At 44.4% G+C, this 18,170-nt stretch overlaps 1 protein-coding gene and 1 long non-coding RNA gene across 10 annotated transcripts in view; one reads left to right on the forward strand and one right to left on the reverse strand.

Annotated features, from left to right (window-relative positions):
• The window catches only part of ZNF76 (zinc finger protein 76), a 31,674-nt gene extending 16,229 nt beyond the window's left edge, over nt 1-15,445 (reverse strand). For 8 of the 9 annotated variants that reach the window (XR_011246639.1, XR_011246640.1, XM_069541130.1 and 5 more), the window contains exon 1: nt 15,200-15,309. The gene's annotated coding sequence lies outside the window, so the exon portion shown is untranslated. The other variant, XM_060021958.1, reaches the window with a different exon arrangement.
• Nucleotides 15,446-15,576: 131 nt separating this feature from the next.
• Nucleotides 15,577-18,170, forward strand: part of LOC132432066 (uncharacterized) — a 34,012-nt gene continuing 31,418 nt past the window's right edge. The window contains exon 1 of the long non-coding RNA XR_009520831.1: nt 15,577-15,745. This is a non-coding gene — a long non-coding RNA (uncharacterized lncRNA). The remainder of the gene's footprint in view (nt 15,746-18,170) is intronic.

The raw sequence follows: 18,170 nt of genomic DNA on the forward strand, positions 1-18,170 counted from the left end.
AAATGGTCCTTTAATTAAATACTATTATTATCCTTATTTTACAGTTGAGGGAGTTGAAGCCCAAGCCATTAACTTGTTCAAGGTTGCACAGCTAATAAATGGAAGAAGAGGATTTGAATCCAGGCCATCTGGCACCAGAGTGGGCTCTTAAGTAATCTACTCTGCTGCCTAATACAGAGGTTTTTAGCTGGAGTTTATGAACCCTGAAGCCACCTGGTAAAACTTTTATGGTGTGTGAGCTTGTACATTTTTCTGAAGAGAGTCCATGACTGTCATCTGAATCTTACAGGGATTAAAGGAGGTAAAGAACCACTGGCCTAGGAATTCCCACATCTGACTCCTCTTCTTTGGTCTACTAGGATCCTGGCAGTGACCCCAATGTTGCCCAGAGTCCTGATAACCCCCACATGGTCCCTATTTCATGAAAGCTCTGGTCCTGGCCTCTTTTCATCTGCTCCAGGACCTTCAACTTTCATTCTCTTGATCAGGGAGAGAAGTTCTTTTGGTAACCTGTTTTCATATAAACAGCATTGTGTCAGAAATAAGAATACACCTGAGAGACCTAGGTCGGAAAACAAAGCAGACTGTAGGTTGAAAAGGGATTACAAAATGGCCTCAGATCTTTATGGCTGGGCCCTGTGACTGCTGAAGCAATGGTTGGTTTGATTTAGCTCATCTGTATTCTATTGAGACTTTCTGAGGAAAATCTGTGCCATGGTTAAAAACACAGGCTCTGGTGTCAGCCTTGGTTCTAATCCAGACTTTACCTCTTTGATGCTGTGTACCCTTGGAAACTAACTGAACCTCTCTGAAACTTAGATGCTACTTCTAAAAAATGAGGATAATCGTGGCGCCTTCTTCAAACGTTGCTGTAAGGATGAAATGAGGTCACATATGTCAGCATTTAGCACAGTGATGGCACACAGGAAGTACTCGAGAAATTCTGGCTCTGAGGAAGAGGATGGAAGAGGAACCAAAAGGGATATGCTTTTGAAGTAATGGGTATTTCTAAAACAGCCAAGAGTACTGGCAACAGCTCGGGACCAGAAGTCTGCAGAAAGTCTTCTAACCTCGATTCTATCTTCTGTGACTGCCTCTTAATCTGTAAAATAAAGCGTTGGTCCAAATGACCCTAAAATTCTTTCCATTGTTCGTGCTAATAACACTTATCAAATATATAGTCCTTAATATGTGTCAGCTGCTGTTCAAAGCACTTTACCTATATTAACTCTTTTAATCTTAAAAATAATGCTATGAGGAAGTAGGTACACTATCCCCATTTTACAGATGAGGTGACTGAGGCTTAGAGGTGGAGTAATTTGTCCAAGGTCCCAGAACTAGTTAGTGCTGAAGCCAGGATCAAAGCCAGACTGGCTGGCCGCAGAGTCCATACCTCTCACTATCTGGTGCATTTCTTCCTTTTGCTAATCCACCGTGACACAACATCACCTCTCAAAACGCTTGAATACTGGTTGTTTAGCTTTCATCTCACCCACTGCAACTTAAAACCAGTTCTTCTAGACCTGGCCACATGGAAAGAGGGAAGAGCTGGGAGCCACATTTCCCAAAATAACAGTTTTTAGACTCAAAGAAAACAAATCTCCACTCTTTTACATGTTCTCATGTCCAGGCTAAATACAGTTTTCCTCCTTAAGCCTCATAATATACACCTTTAAAACAGTCTACTCTTGCTCTCCTACCTTTCCCTGACCTCTGAAGCTGCTTTCCAACAGAGCCTGACGGCAGGTGAGGAGAAGGTTCCGGCTGCCAGGCATGTACAAGTGTCTAATTGCCATTTTTCTCCCTTTCTTTCGTTAAATGATGAATCCTCCTGTGCCAGTCCTAAACCAACAACAGTGACACTGGCAGAGCCAAAGAGAGGCTGGTGACTGCCTCAGGATGGCTGGGTCTGAGCAGTTCCCGCCTGTACTTGACATTTCAGATTCATAACTCCCGTGGCCCTCTGAGAAAGAGGAGGGGGAGCGGGGGAGCAGGGGCAACTGCTATGTTTTCTCCTTGGAGGGTGTAAGTTATACCAGATCCCTAATGACCTGAGCTGGGTATAGGGGAGAGCCAGTCTGGCGGAAAGGGGGGAGTGGGGAATAAGAGCATGACAAAAGGTAGGGATGAAAAGGGAGTCGGACACTCCCAGAATTAGCAGCAAGTCCAATTCCTGTTTGTTGCATTTTTAAATGAACTTAACCTACTGTTTGCTCTGATGCAGGAAACAACCTTATGGCTTCATAATATATAAATGTGTTTCCTATTGTAAACATAAATTTAAATTACCAGTGAGATAACATTTAGAAGAACTTTCTAGACACATAGAATCTTTAGGTCTCTCTATGAAAAAAGATGTGCTTAAATTGCCTCCCCAAAGCAGAAAAGTAAGAGAAATGACAGATGGGAAATGAAAGAGTAGCCACGTATTTGTGCTTCTCCACTTTGTCATGGTTTAGATCTAATCTGATCCACACCCAGGCTGGGCTTCGCCTTGACTACAGGCACCTGTTCACTAGTCTATCATTTTCTGCTAACCTGAACTCCCTGGTCGTTGGAGCAAGGCTTTATGTACTCTGCCTCAGCCAGCCCAGAGGGCAACTGTATTGAGAAGCCAAAAAAGAGAAAAACAGAACATTTGCTTGGAGAGAGAAGAATGCTCAACTTTGAAAAAAAAAAATGACAATTTTCACTCAGATAATTCTTCATTTGGAAATATAGAAAACTTCTCAGAGAGGACAAAGCGACATTAGGTTGGGAGGGATGAAGGCTGAGGGAGTCAAGTGGCAAACAAATTAGAACGGGATTTGGAAGAGCTGTAGTAAAATGACTCAGTATTTGTGATTATAGAAGAAGACTTCAATGCACACACAAAAAGCCTAGTGAAACAGGCTTGGTTCTGTGGGTTTCCAAACACTAAAGAGAACACAGGAAATTAATAACAGAAACATATTTAAAACATCAGCTAAACACCTCTTTCCAAAAGGCACAAAGATGTTAAAAGCCCAAAGTACTTTTTAGTATGGTTCTTATTTGGCTACTACAATTTTATAGGCTTGAATTAGTCACAGAAAAGGGAGTATTTAGGCAAAGTGGATTATTTTCAATTCCAAAAGGGCAATGAAAATGCATACTCCTTTACTGCAGAATGGCATTCATTTAAACTAAAACGGATAACTTAAAAATCTAATTTTCGGCCAAATGTTTAAGTGAATTTTAACACCTTAGTTTGTAAACATTCAACAGAGCAATCATGGGGGAGTTTCAAACCCACCTTTAGTCCATGAAAAGAAAAGTGCAGAATAAAGGCAATTTGGCAGGGTTACCCTAAGGATATCACTTTACATCAACAAGCAAATTAATACAGATATGGTGAGGTTACATCTCAATTGTTTCTGGAATTCAGCCTGGGATCACTGCTGGCTTGAGAAGGGCTATTTGAAAATGAAACATTCCATCAGCATCAGGAGGAACTGGATCATCACGGTTATTTAGACACATCATGTTATTTAAAACATCACCCTGGGACAAAAAGGTTCCATTTATGTTACCAGTTCATCAAAATGGAACAACATCCAGATCTCAACCAGGATAAGCAGGGAGTTCTGGACTTTTGAAGCATAAGAAAATCAAGTCAAAAAGAAGAGTTGGCTTAAAAAAACCCTCGACGGGGTCCTCCCTGGTGGCGCAGTGGTTGAGAGTCCGCCTGCCGATGTGCAGGGGACGCTCGGGTTCGTGCCCCGGCCCGGGAGGATCCCACATGCCGCGGAGCGGCTGGGCCCGTGAGCCATGGTCGCTGAGCCTGCGCGTCCGGAGCCTGTGCTCCGCAGTGGGAGAGGCCACGGCAGTGAGAGGCCCATGTACCGCAAAAAAACCCCCAAAAAAACAAACCTCGACATTAGGGGAAAATACTAAAGAAATAAAACATAACACGTGATATTAAAAACACATATAACTGATAGATAACTAATAAGGACCTACTGTATAATACAGGGAACTCTACTCAATACTCTGTAATGACCTATATGGGAAAAGAATCTAAAAAGGAGTGGATATATGTATATGTACAACTGATTCACTTTGCTGTACAGCAGAAACTAATACAATATTGTAAATCAACTATACTCCAATGTAAATTAAAAAAAAACACATGTAACTGAACTGTACACTTAAAAATGGTTAAGATGGCAAATTTTATGTTCTGTGTATTTTACCACAATAGAAGAAAAAACTAGGTAGAAAAGAAAACCACATGCAGACACTTACAAACCTCCAAAACCATTATCAAATTCCCACTGGACAAATAAGGCTACAATATGAATTCACATAAGCAAAAAACACTAATATTAAAAAAAAGTTTAATTAGTAATTAAAGAACAAGAAAGAATAATCATGATGATATTATACTTATCAAATTACCAAAAATCAAAGTAACAGTATTCACATCCAACAGACAATGAGATATCACTACACACCTATTACAGGAGCCAAAATTCAAAACACTGACAACACCAAATGCTGGTGGGAATGCAAAATGGCAGAGTAAAATGGTATTCTGCAAGACAGGCAGTTTCTTACAAAGCTAAACATATTCTTACCATAAGATCCAGAAATCCTATTCTTAGGTATTTGCCCAAATGAGTTGAAAACTTATGTCCACAGAAAAACTTGCACATGGATGTTTATAGCAGCTTTATTCATAATTGCCCCAAACTGGAAGCAATCAAGATGCCTTTCAATAAACAAATTGTGGTACATTCATACTATGGAATATTATTCAGCAATAAAAAGAGCTGTTAAGTCACGAAAAGACATGGAGGAAACTTAAAATGCATTTTGCTAAATCAAAGAAGCCAATCTGAAAAGGTTACATATAGTATCATTCCAACTATATGATGTTCTGGAAAAGGAAAAACTATAGAGACAGTGGAAAGATCAGTGGTTGCCAAGGGTGTAGGGCGAGGGGAGGAGGGATGAACAGGTGGAGCACAGGTCATTTTTAGAGCAGTGAAACTATTCTGCATAACTCTGTAATGGTGGATAACTGACATCATACGTTTGTCAAAACCCATAGAATGTACAACACAAAGAGTGAACCATAATTGTAAACTATGGACTTTAATTAATAATAATGCCTCAACATTGGTTTATCAATTGTAGCACATATACTACACCAATGTAAGATGTTAGCAGGGGAAACTGGGAACTGGGGGTGGGGGGTTGGGGAAGAAGGGAGTATATGGGAACTCTCTGTACTTTCTGTTCAGTTTTTCTGCAAACCTAAAACTGCTCTAAGAAACAGTCTATTAATTACAAAAAAAATAATTTGAACCAACAGTGTTGGCAAGGCCAGGAGAGGCGGGCGCAAGCGTGCATTGCTAATGGCACTATAGGGGCTCCAGGTTCTCCAGAGAACAATCTGTCAATGCTTAACCCCACCAGGAAAGGTTCAGGATCTGAGATCTAATCACCTCATCTTCATAATTCATCCCACGAAGAGAATGGACAGAAAACAAGAGCTACTTGCACAGGATGCTTGTTTAAACGTTTCAGACAAGAACCACGAAGACCATCTGGATTAGTGGAGGAGGGTTAACAAATCAACGCTAAGTGAAAAAAGACGAGGCTGAACACTCATCCAGTTCCAACTCGCAGAAACCTAAACTCCAAGTGAGAAGAGGGCAGAAGAGGCCAAAATGAAATGAACAGTAGTACTAAAAGGAGGGGGTATAATCTTTAAAAAAAAAAAAAAAAAAAGTCGCTGAAATGAAAAGATACCAGCATTGAGCTGAGAGGCAGCTCTACAGTGGACACTAAACCCGTCTGCTTGGTTGCCCAGCTCCGCCCTCTGGGAGTTCTCCTTTACTCTCCCCACAGCCTTCCTATGATTGATACTACTGGCATCTCATCCCTCCTTGGTTCTGCAAAGACAGATACCTATTCTTCCTCTAATTTATGCCAATTTAAGTTCTGAGGTAGGGAACTTCTTCCTCTAGGATTTTTTCTTCCTTTCTTCTCTTATAACCACCAGAGGTCCAGTTACTCTTTAAAATATATCATTGTGGTATTCTTCAAACTGGGCTGTGTGGTACTTTGTGTGTCTTGTGGAATAGAGTGTCACAGTGGGGCCCCATGATTCAGTATCCTATGTTGAAGGTAGTCTGTATATTCTTAACTCAAAGCAATGTCCCTGTGTGACTTCCCTGGCTGTCCAGTGGTTAAGGCGCCACACTGCCACTGCAGGGGGTGCGAGTTTGATCGCTGGTCGGGGAACTAGGATCCCTCATGCCACGCTGCGGCCAAAAAAAAGGAAAAAGCAATGTCCCTGAGGCTGTGGGGAAACAGGCACAGTCCTACATTGTTGGTGGGAGTATTCATTGGTATAAGCTCTATGTCGGGCAATTTGGCAGTTATCAATCAAAATTACAAAAGTACACACCATCTGACCCAGCAACTTCATGTCTAGTCTACAGGTAGACGTACATGTGTGGAAAATGGCACACGTCCAAGGTTATTCATGGCATCCCTGCATGTAATAATAGCAAAAAAATTCCAAACAGCATAAATGTCTATCAATACAGAACTTCCTTATTATGTAGACATAAATAAATGAGGATGTTCCTTACATACTGACATGGAAGATCTCCAAAATATATTGAATAAAAATTTCAAGGTACAAAACAGTGCCTTTTGTATGCTGCCACTGCCATAAAAAATCTATGGAAAGACAGTGAAGCAATTACTAACCAAGGTGGAAGGATAACTGAGTGACGGGCACAGCGGTGGAAGGGTGACTTTTCACTGCATATCTTTCACACTTACAAAAAAAATTTTAAGCCCTGTGAATGTGTTACCTATGTAAAATAAATAAATAAAAATATAAGAATAAAAGAAGAAAGTCTAAAAGCAAGCTTTGCACTCCTTGTGTTGGCTAGAGGAATATCTATGATTCTCCCCTAACAAGGCATGGCTACTCCAGGGCTGACAGGATAGATTCCATGATGTACCAGTTTGTAGCAAAACCACATCTGAAAACTCAGCTTTCCAATTCATGGATGCCATTCTCACTACCAGATGGAAACCTGATCAAGCTGAGCATGAAGGAACGGCAAATCTACATAGGAGCTGAGGACATACTGGCTCCCCAGCCTGGTATGTCCCCAGGCTGGTCAAGAGGGTGGGTCTGGCTGAAGTGGCAGATGAGCAGGGGCTGCTTTTCTCCCTCACTGCTTCTGTGGCTTTGGGACAGTACCTCCTAGATTGAAAGGATGATCTTCTCAGACAGAGAGAACTTTGGTCTTAGGTACCCCTGCCACACCTTCTACATCTAAGGCTTGGGTCAGTTCTACAATCTCAAGGAGCTCCCAGTTCCTTGAGCTTATCTTAACTGCATGGGTCTCATGCTTTATCAGCTATCCCAAAGCAGCAGGGACTTCCAACAAATGAAAAGTTATGCAGTGAGAAACAGTACCAGGCTAACAAGTTACATCTGGGCTTCTCTGAGATGAAGCATTACGGAAGGCAAGCGTTAACCAGGAAGCAGTAGAAGAAGCGCTCTGACTTCCAGCTGGTGTCAGTCTAATACACTGAAGCTTTGAAACATCCCAGATCTTTCTGAACTATAAGTGAGGAGCCCAAGTAGGCCCTGCACTTCGAGCAGCAAAACAGAGACATAGGATTTGTGAGACCCTCACACGGACACTCACATTTCCATACCTTGACTGACAGCTGCCAGGGCAAGAGGCATCTGAGGTTTTGTCAGTAGCTTAAGGCCACCAGTTAAAGATAATAGCTTCAGGGCTTCCCTGGTGGTGCAGTGGTTAAGAATTCGCCTGCCAATGCAGGGGACATGGGGTTCAAGCCCTGGTCCAGGAAGATCCCGCATGCCACGGAGCAACTAAGCCCATGCGCCACAACTACTGAGCCTGTGCTCCAGAGCCCGTGAGCCTCAACTACTGAAGCCCGCGAGCCACAACTACTGAAGCCTGCACGCCTAGAGCCCATGCTCTGCAACGAGAAGCCACTGCAATGAGAAGCCCGCGCACCGCAAGGAAGAGTAGCCCCAGCTCGCCACAACTAGAGAAAGCCCGTGCGTAGCAATGAAGACCCAACACAGCCAAAAATAATAAATAAATAAATAAATTTATTTTTAAAAAAAGATAATGGCTTCAGCTGCACTTGGATTTGTAGCTCAGTTGTTCTTTTTTTTTTTTTTATTACTCACCAGAACAAAATTTTCCCATTCTGTTAAGTGAAAGATGCTAGTTACATATCCACTCTGATTTTGTGAGTGACTGGATCATTAAGATGGGTTATATCTCGTATTTTATAAATTAATTAATTAATTTATTTTTGACCGCACTGCATGGCATACAGGATGTGGGATCTTAGTTCCCCGACCAGGGATTGAACCTGTGCCCCCTACAGTGGAAGTGCGCAGTCCTAACCACTGGACCACCAGGGAATTCCCTATATCTTGTATTCTTGTTTAGCTGGTCAGAGACTCTCCTTAAAATATAAGCATCAACATCTAAATGACACAAGGATTAGACGTCTGTGCTTCCAGATGCAGTGAAGGGATTACTCTGCCAGGTTTTTTTTTTCCTTAAACTCAACTTTCTTGGGGTGAAAATCACACATCCTACTTTCTGCTAAACTGATTATAATTTAAGTTCCTGGAGAGCATGCATTTCAGCTTAATCAGCACCAAACAAAGAATGTGCCCACAGATACTAAATGAATAATACTACTAGGCCACATAATTAACTAAACTCTTTAGCTCAAATTTGAATCCTAAATCAACCCTACTTATTGTGAATTAGATCTAACTGAGACCAGATTTGAAACCCTTCATCTAGGGACTTCCCTGGCGGTCCAGTGGCTAAGACTCTGTGCTTCTAATTCAGGGGGCGCAGGTTTGATACCTGGTTGGGGAACTAAGATCCCACCTGCTTCGTAGTGCGGCCAAAAAAAAGAAAGAAACCCTTCATCTGCTACAGAACTATAAGCTCCCTAAGAGAAGTTCCTGGCAGAGGAGTAAATGCTGAGTGCAAGAATGAAGGAGCGTGGGGGACTTCCCTGGTGGAGCAGTGGTTAAGACTCCACACTCCCAATGCAGGTGGCCTGGGTTCGACCCCTGGTCAGGGAAGTAGGTCCCTCATGCATGCTGCAACTAAGAGTTCACCTGCCACAATTAAGGAGCCCACAAGCCGCAACTAAGGAGCCCGTGTGCCGCAACTAAGACTCAGCACAACCAAATAAATATTAAAAAGAACGAAGGAGGGAAGGAACTGAGTCCCACCACCCCAGCTCTTCCTCCAGCCCTAGCTAGGATGCCCACTTTTTCCTCACTTGGATTACCATCTTGCCTCATCTCCGACATCCACGTAGTTTTCTCCCAGACCCAGGTCAAGAACAAGCTTTCCCTGGCCAACACCGCACCAGACCATCAGACTCCAGCCTACTCCCTCTATACTCAGCAGTGAAGCTACACCAGGAGGTTCGTCTGTAGTGTTCCACGAGGGCACGGATGCTTCTCTCTGTCATCGGATCCTGAGTTCAGTGCCCAGAACATGGCAGGCACTAACTGGGTATTGCTTTAGCAAAGGAAGGGAGGCCTCTTACCACCAACGCCACTACACTGTGTAGAGCTCAGCAGTTTCCAACATCCTCTCAGATATACGTACAGTTATATTATCTCTCTTGCTCTATGCACTACTTCATTGACTCTCACACAGGAGGAGCTGAGAAGACAACTCATTTCTAGTCTAAAGCTACCATTTTGCAGATGAAGAAACAGGCCAGAGCTGCCAGAGGAGTCTGAAAGGGTCACAGAGCTACCTGGTGGCAGAGCCGGGTCTCACACCTGAGCCGCTAGTGTTCTTCCCACCATACTCCTTTGTCTCTTGCCCAGTAATAGTGTTCTTTCAGTTCCCAGGAGGGCAGAAATTGACTAGCAAGTCTAACAGACTTGTATATCCAGCTGCTTATTTAACATCTTCACGTCCAAAAACATCTCAAACTTGACATATTCAAAAGTGAATTCCTTATCTCCCCTTCCTACAATGTATCCTTCTTCCAGGCTCCCCCATTTCAGTAAATGCGAACTCCATCCTTAAATTGCTCAGACCAAAAATGAGGGAGCCACCCTCAACTTCTCTATTTCTTTTATATGCCACTTCCAATCCATCAGCAAATCCCGTTGGGTCCTCTTTCAAAACATATCCAGAATCCAACCACTTCTCACTCTAGCACTGCTTTACCTTGGGTACAAACTACCAACTTGTCTTGCCTGGACTATTGCAATAGTTTCCTAATCAGTTTCCTTGCTTTCACTCTTGCCACCTACAACTCATTCTCAACATAGCAGCCACAATGATCCTTTATGTCAGATCATGTCACTTGGGTGCCTAGGACCCTCCAATCGCTCCCATCTCACCCACAATTCACAAAAAATCCAGGGGCCTATAAGGCCTAATATGATCTACCACCAATCCACTCCCACCTCCACATCTCTTGCTATGTTTCTCCTCTCCACCCTACTGCAGCCATACTGACTGGTGTCCTCATGTTTCTTGAATATACGAGGCATACTCCTGACTCAGGGTTTTTGCACTTGCTGTTCCCTCTGACTGGAATATAATTCCCTCAGATAAATGTTTGGCTCACCTCAACTTCTTCGGGTCTTTGCTCAAATGTTGCCTTTTCAATAAGACCTTCCTTGACCACCCTACTTAAAACTTAATATCCTGGTTCCTGGTACTTTTTATCTTCCTTCTCTGTTTAATTTTCCCAATATATATTTTACTTGTTTATGGTATGTTTCTGCCTCATCCCAACAGGTGAGCTCCTCAAGTCCTGGAACTCTGTTTTATTCACTGCTCTATCCCCAGGTATGAGAAAAGTACCTGGCCTCCAGCAGATATTCACCAAACATTAGTGGAATGACCGAATGAGTGAATGAATGAATGAACCTCCATACTTTTAGAATCTCCCAGTAATCTGAAGGGTTTAGGCCAGAAGGGGAAGACCCTAGTTGAGCTCTGATCTCTCCCTCACTTCCCCCACTGTCTCTCCCTCTTCTCAGGCCCAGTCCAGCCCATTAACATAAGAAACCACACCTGGGCTGGGAAGCAGGGCAGGACCAAGGCCACAGGTGCTTGTTGCCAGGATGATACATTTCTGCAGTGTGCTAATTTTTGAATTTAGCATCATGATATCTCACAAACAGAAGAGGTCAAAAATAGGTTGGGACTAAATATACTACTTAACCAAGATAATAGTACTGACTCAGTAACAACAGCTCGTTTGTTTTGATGTATTTTGCAAGGAACAGTGCTAAATTTGCACTTGTTCACCTAGCTGTCCTCTTTTTTCTCCAATTTTTTATTATGGATTTCAAACATACATAAAGGTAGAAGGACTAGTATAATGAACTCCACGAACCCATTACCCAACTTCAACAATTACCAACATTTTGCCACTTTGATTTCTTCTCTTCTCTGATTGTCTCTGCAACCTCTGCTAAATATTTCATCTAGCTGTTTTCTTGAGAACTGGTCTACATATGACAGACCCTGGCCTTGTTACCACTGTATACTAGCCACTATGTCAACCAGTCTCTCTAGTCTAACCAGAAACACAGTAAAAAGAAGCACTTACACCCATTCCCCCACCCAAGCTATGACTAAAAAAGGAAGTGTCTAAATTCCAGAATGTTTAAATGAAGGGACTTGCCCATTATCACGTTTGGAGGGATTTGGGGAGAAGGGTTGTTGTAGCTACAAAGTAGATATAGACACTAGCTGTTTTCACTTGTTTGTACCTGATGCAGAATTTCTGAATGAGTTCATTCAATCCAGTAAGTATTCACTGACTACCTGCTAAATATGTGGGACAGGATTAAGATAACAAAAGATAAAGAAAACCCAGCTTCTGTTCTCAAGGAAACCACAGTGGGGGTGGAGGGTGGGTGTTGGGTGAGAAGAGTACCCAAATAACTAAGATCCAAGGCAGAATATGTTCTATAGTCTAAGAGACATTAAACAAATCTAAGGCGAAAGCTCCTTTTAAAGAAATCAACCCACAAAATTTGCAGACCCCAAGATTTATGCCTTCCTTAACTCTAAATCTGCCCTCTGCTGAATTTACTGCTATACAGCCAATAAGTATATTATTGGGAATTTGGGAATTCTCAATAATTCCCAAATTTGGGAATTTGGTGACCCACAGAATAGACTTTTGGAAGTGGATCTTTAATGTCACATTTTGCTACTCACCATCCAGTCCTCTGGTGGGAGGGGACTGGAAAGTCCTCCCAGGGCTTGGAAAACAATGGGGCTAACTGGTGTTGACACTCAAAGCATTCTACCCTGAGGGCATATACAGCAAGCAGCTTCATAAACCGGATAGAAGAGTGGAAGTGTGTCAAGAAGACTTGGCTACATTTATTCAGAAGGATTTCCAAGATCTCTCTTCTTGCTACCTAAAGGACTGTGATCTTGGTGATCTATTATCAGAGGTTCCCAGAGAAAAGTGTAGTTCTCTGGACAAAGCAGGGAAGTGTGGTTGGCCATGCTGTGTGTGAAGGAGAGAGTGGCAGGGAGAGTGGAAGAAGGGGCAGAGCTGGGATGGGAGAAAGGTTTACACCATAATCAATGCTACCAAGATTGGTGAGGTGAGGATGCAGGTGAGGATGAGGTGAGGTGAGGGAGAAAAGTAAGAGTAGGGAAGGAAAAAGGCACTGTGAGAAGGGATAGGGCACAGGAAGGGGGATAAGGTAAAAGATGATTCTGGTTTGAAAAGATCACTGATGAAAATGAGAAAGATGCTATGAGATCCCAGAATCTAAGAGGCAGGATCTCACAAGCTATTGAAAAGGGTATGAAGAGGAGGGATCTTAGCATGGGAGGGTGTATAGATTTTGAAGGATGGGTTCACATTGGGATGGAAGGGGCTCATTTCACTGAAGCTGGGTGAAGCACTCACTAGATGAAGGGCTAACTTAGATGAAGGTTTTGAGTAACAGGATGTGGCTGAGGATGGTAGAAGGGAAGCAGCTGTAACACTCCAAGAGATTTCCAATCTCTTATGTATATGAATTCCTGGGGGTAAAGGATTTAACAGGATGAGAGGATTTGGGATAGAGTGCCACTGAGGTGGGAGACACCTTAGGGTAAGTTTAGGGTAAGTGGGAGTTCCAAGGACTCACAGGGTGAGGATATTTGGACAAAGGGTAAAGAGAGGTATTAAGGTGCAGGGGTCTCAGGACACGTGGGGTCAAAAGTCATGAACAATGGGTTGAGGAAGTCACCAAACCATGGGGCAAAGGTTAAGAGAAACCTTAGAAGTGATGGGGAAAGCGTTGGTGTTGGGCTTAGAAATTATTAGAAAATAAGGAACAAGGGGCTGAGAGTGACCTGGAAAACTAGGTAGGTTTAGGGGCAAGAAAAGCAATGGATCAAATGAGTTTTGAAGACTGTGGGTTCAAATCCCAGCTCTGCTACTCATCCGGGTGAGTTTCAGGTTCTTCATTTGTTTAAAACCAAACCAAAACAAACAAAATATGGGAAATAGTGGTAGATATATTGGGGTTGTGAGGGGAAACAGTTTACATATACAAAGCTTGGTGCACAGTAGGCGCTCAGCCGTAAGTGCCAATCATCATTAAGGAGATAGCAGGGTAAAAACCCAGAGAAGTGAGGAGGCCACAGCAGAGATAAGAGGACAGTGATTCCAAGAGCTGGGGGGGGGGGGGTACCAAAATAATGCAAAGTGTGGCCCCTGTGTTCATTATCTGTTGACTCCCTAGCACCCAGGACACAGTAAGACCCGCAAGAGCTTCTCGGCTTATACTTAAGGGCTCCCATGGGCTAGGCCTGGTACCAAATGCTTTGAATGCATTATCTCAAGCACTACTATTATCCTACCCTAGGAGAAGTGAAGACTGAGGCTAAATGGTGTGCCTAAGGTGCCATACTTTACAGGCCAGAGTCAAACTAGAACCCAGATCTCTTATCACATCAATACCCCAAGCTGAAGCACTCTTATCCTGCTTTGCAAACATGTTAACTGATGAGGCCTGATCAAGGGAAATGGGTATGGACTATTAAGAGTGTAGGGGGGTTGCAGGAGTGAGGGAATAAGGTTCAAGAAGCAAGTGGACCCTGGGCTGAGATTACAACAGTAAACTTCTAGTTAGGAGTACAGAGTATAAAAATGATTGCAAACAAATATTATCTTGACTGAGAATTGCAGAACGTCACAGCTGGAAGGAAACTCTGAGATCATTTAACCCAACCTTATCATAATACAGATGAGAAACTGAGGTCCAGAGCGAGGAAAGGACTTTTTCCAGGTTCCCAAAGCACAATGGTGGCAGAGCTAGGACTTGAATCTGGGACCACACACTCAATCCAGATTCTCTGATGACTCCAACTATATCTACTTCATATTCATCTCTATATCTTCCTGAGCACCAGCTCGGTGCTAGGGCACTTGTAAGTCATGTGCTGATTAACACTGGGGGGCTGGAGTGCAGAGAGGGATGTCCGTGGAGGTGATTTTAGGATGAAGGGGGCACATGGAATGAGGATCATGAAGTTACAGGGCAAAGAAGGGATTATCAGATACTGAGGGTTATGTAGAAGATAACTGGGTGGGAAACTATTTTAGTAGGTATGGCTTAGGAGTTACCAGGAAAGGTTTGGGGGGAGTCACCAAGTTTGTGGGGGAACACGGGGTAGAAGTGGAGGGGGTTACCAGACCAGTGGGGTCACTGACGTTTTGGGGGATGTAGGGATCTCGGGTCGTGAGTCACTGGTTTAGAGCTGAGGATGGTGGGTCCCTGGGCAGTGCTGGGGAAATTCCTGGGTTGGCAGAGTCAATGAATAAGAAGTGAGGATTACCTGGTGAGGTCTTAGGGTCAGTGGGTGGGGTGTGGGGGTCACAGAGGTTGAGGCGGGCGCAGTCACGGGGTGGGGTTTGGAAGTCATGGGGGAGGAGTACCAGGACGGAATGGAGGGGCAGGGATGGGGGCCAGAACACGGGGTGGGGGAGGATCAGGCCGCCGTCCAGCCTCCCGGCCACCGGGCTAGGGCCGGAGAAGGGTGGGCACGCCGGGCTCGGGACCTTCCCAGGGCCCTGCGCCCGCCCGGCCTCCCACCTGGGCACGGTGGACCCACTCCCCGCAGCCACCAACCTGACAGCCCCCGAGGGCGACTCCGCCGACAGACCGCCATGCAACGGGCCCCGCCACCAGCGCCGGCCCCGCAACCCGCCTGCGCCATAGCCCGCCCGCCCGCGCGCAGCTTGCCTCGCGCCATATCCAGGTTCCAGGGCCGCCGCACTTTCCTCTCCTCTCGGCGCGCCTCTACCGGGCCCCGGAACCCGTATAGAAAATATAGGGCACGCTCCACCCCGCACCCCCAGTCGCCGCGGCCGCCGTCCTACTTATCCCGGTTCCCGGGCCGCTGGAGCCCGGGCAGCCTGGCTCTGAACGGTGCCGGTGAGAGCCCCGCCCCGCCCCCCGGCCGGGGTGACGCGCAGCCCGCAAGGCCAAGCGCCCGGGGAGGGCGTGATGACGTCACGACGCCCCGGTCAGGGACTGGGCGCGGCTCGCGAGCCGGGTCGTCTCTATAGCAATGAGGAGCCGCCACCTGTCCTTCCGAGGGATTCGGTCCACCTGAGGCGGGAGGCGGGAGGAGCCCGAGGCCCCGAGGCTCGTCGGCCGCCTGCGGGTGAGAAGGTGCGCTTTTGGATGGGGGGAGGACCGGAGGGGCAGATTGTGAGGGAGGCCGTTCTCGCGGCTGCCACTCTCCGCACCGGGGCCACGGACCCTCTCCTCGCGGCTCAGAGCCCCCAGGCGCCTCCTGCGCCTTACGGTCCCGAGGCGCTTTACTGTGCGCAGTCCGCTGGCACTGCCTACGATCTATGAGCCACGCGGGTATTATTAGCTCCTTATTGAAAAAGACGACGTGAGGAGCCGTGAGGGACTGGCCTCTTTAGGGAGGGCGCCCTGAGGGTGTTCTTCGGTTCTCTCATTCCCCCGCCAGCCCCACCTGCAGCCTCAAAACCAGCTGCTCCCCCTTGTAGGCTCCTTTCGGGGTGAACAAAGCCAAGCCCTTTTACTGTTTCCCCCTCTCACTAGGGAGGGGCTGTGCTTGGGGAATTTTCAGGCACCTAGGGGAAAAGTAAAAGAGTGAGCTTTTGGTAAAAAATTAAAAATAGAGACGTTAGATGAGGAACTGGTAAACGTTGCCTCTTAGGAGAGGAATTGGGGTGACTGGAGGAATGAGGTGAGAAACTTTTCTCCCTCTCTGCCCTTTTAGACTTTAAGTCCTTTCTTTTGTCTCCTCTCTCCCCACCCCCCAAAATTAACTAAAAAAAATTTTTAAAGGAAGTATGCCAATAAACTGGAAACATTTACAAAGTACTGTGTTTGGGGCCCATGGTAGCTAGAGATGCCATTGGTGGTTCCTTTCCTCCCTTGTCTAAAGAGCTTAACCACAAAGCCTCCATTTCAATTTTAGACATTCTCTGTTCCGCATCTTACTGCTTTTGGCACAATTCCAGAGGTGGGACTGGGGCTCCAATTCTCATCAGGTTCTCAGTTTAGGGGGGCAGTGACAATTGTTGGCCCATTCTTTTTCTCTTTTTTTTGGCCGCGCTGCAGGGTATGGGGGATCCAAGTTCCCTGACCAGGGATCGAACCTGCGCCCCCTGCAGTGGAAGTGCAGAGTTTTAGGCACTTGACCGCCGGGGAAGTTCCGATGGCCCATTCTTATGGTTATATATAATTAATCCTTTCTACATCTCCAGGTATAGAAATAAACAGCCTGACCTTTAAGGTGCCCTCTTTCTGTTCCTTTTTGGTGGAAGTTTGACAAGTTATTTTACCTAGATACAAAGAGAACATAGTAGCTTGTCCTGTAGCATAAACTTCTGGTTAGACATAGAGCAGGGACTAGAACTCAGGTTGTACTAGTTTGTCCGTCCCCCCCCCCACCTTTTTCCATAATAAAAAATACATCTGTCCTTCCTCACATTCCTTGCAGATCCTAATTTGATTGGCTAATCACCTCTCCCATTACACAACAAAAACTCTGGGAAACTAGTGTCTGAATTTGAAGTATTAAGATTCTGATGATGGGTAATTTCAGGTACTCGGGAGAACTGGGGAGGAAGATACTTTGGAGTGGAGGATTGAAGATCATTTCTAGTAACTTCTGTTCTTCCTTTGAGCCCCATCCCCACAATATAACGTATAGGCTGGTGGTCTTAAGACATTTTAAAAAATGGACTCCATATAAGAATTTTAAAGAACTATGTACCCCCTTGTTCATTTCTAAGTTGATACCTAAATTTTCCATCACAAATTTAAATACTTGTAGAGGATATAATTTCTGACTTACTGCAAATGTTGACGTTTTAAACTAAAACCATTACATCATTCTTAATTGTATCTAGTGGACTCCAAATACCCTAAATATTTGATGTCTGCCAACATCCATTTAAAAATATATGAACAAGAAATTTTATATGGTTCCCTTTCTTATTGAATTCCTAATTCCATTCACTGCCCCTATAGAACTTTATCCTAATTAGTATATTTGTATGCTTTAAAGTCTTTTACTGATCACTATCACCTTCTTTGCAACAAAATTGAGTATATATTTAAGCTTCTTGCTTGTGACCATAGGCTTTGTTGAAAATTTTCTTATGAATCAAATTGTCATTACGGTTATCACTAGTACAACGATTTATTAAGCAACATCACTATATTACACATTTTTATAACTTGTGAAACCTAAAAAGTACAATTTTATTGAAAATGCATCTCAATGAGAAATATGGTGTTTCTCCTCAATTAGTTCAGGTATTCACAGACTAATATTACCTAATGGTGGAAGGAGATAAGGTGCCACACCAATTCTCTACCTGTTTTTGATTTTTATAGACATAAGCGTTGAGAAACGTTGTTTACATAGTAATTGGGAAAGGAAGAAATTTGTTAAAATGATATCCCTCAAGTCTTTGAACTACTTCTAAATTACATGCCAACAGTCACAAAGTGTCCTATTACCAAATACTGTTATCAAGTACTATCAAATAGAGTCCTCCTTTACTTTATTAAAAGCAAAGAAGTGGAAACCACTGATCTTGCAAAAGGA

Source organism: Delphinus delphis, chromosome 10 (genome assembly GCF_949987515.2).
Source record: "Delphinus delphis chromosome 10, mDelDel1.2, whole genome shotgun sequence".
Lineage (NCBI taxonomy): Eukaryota > Metazoa > Chordata > Mammalia > Artiodactyla > Delphinidae > Delphinus > Delphinus delphis.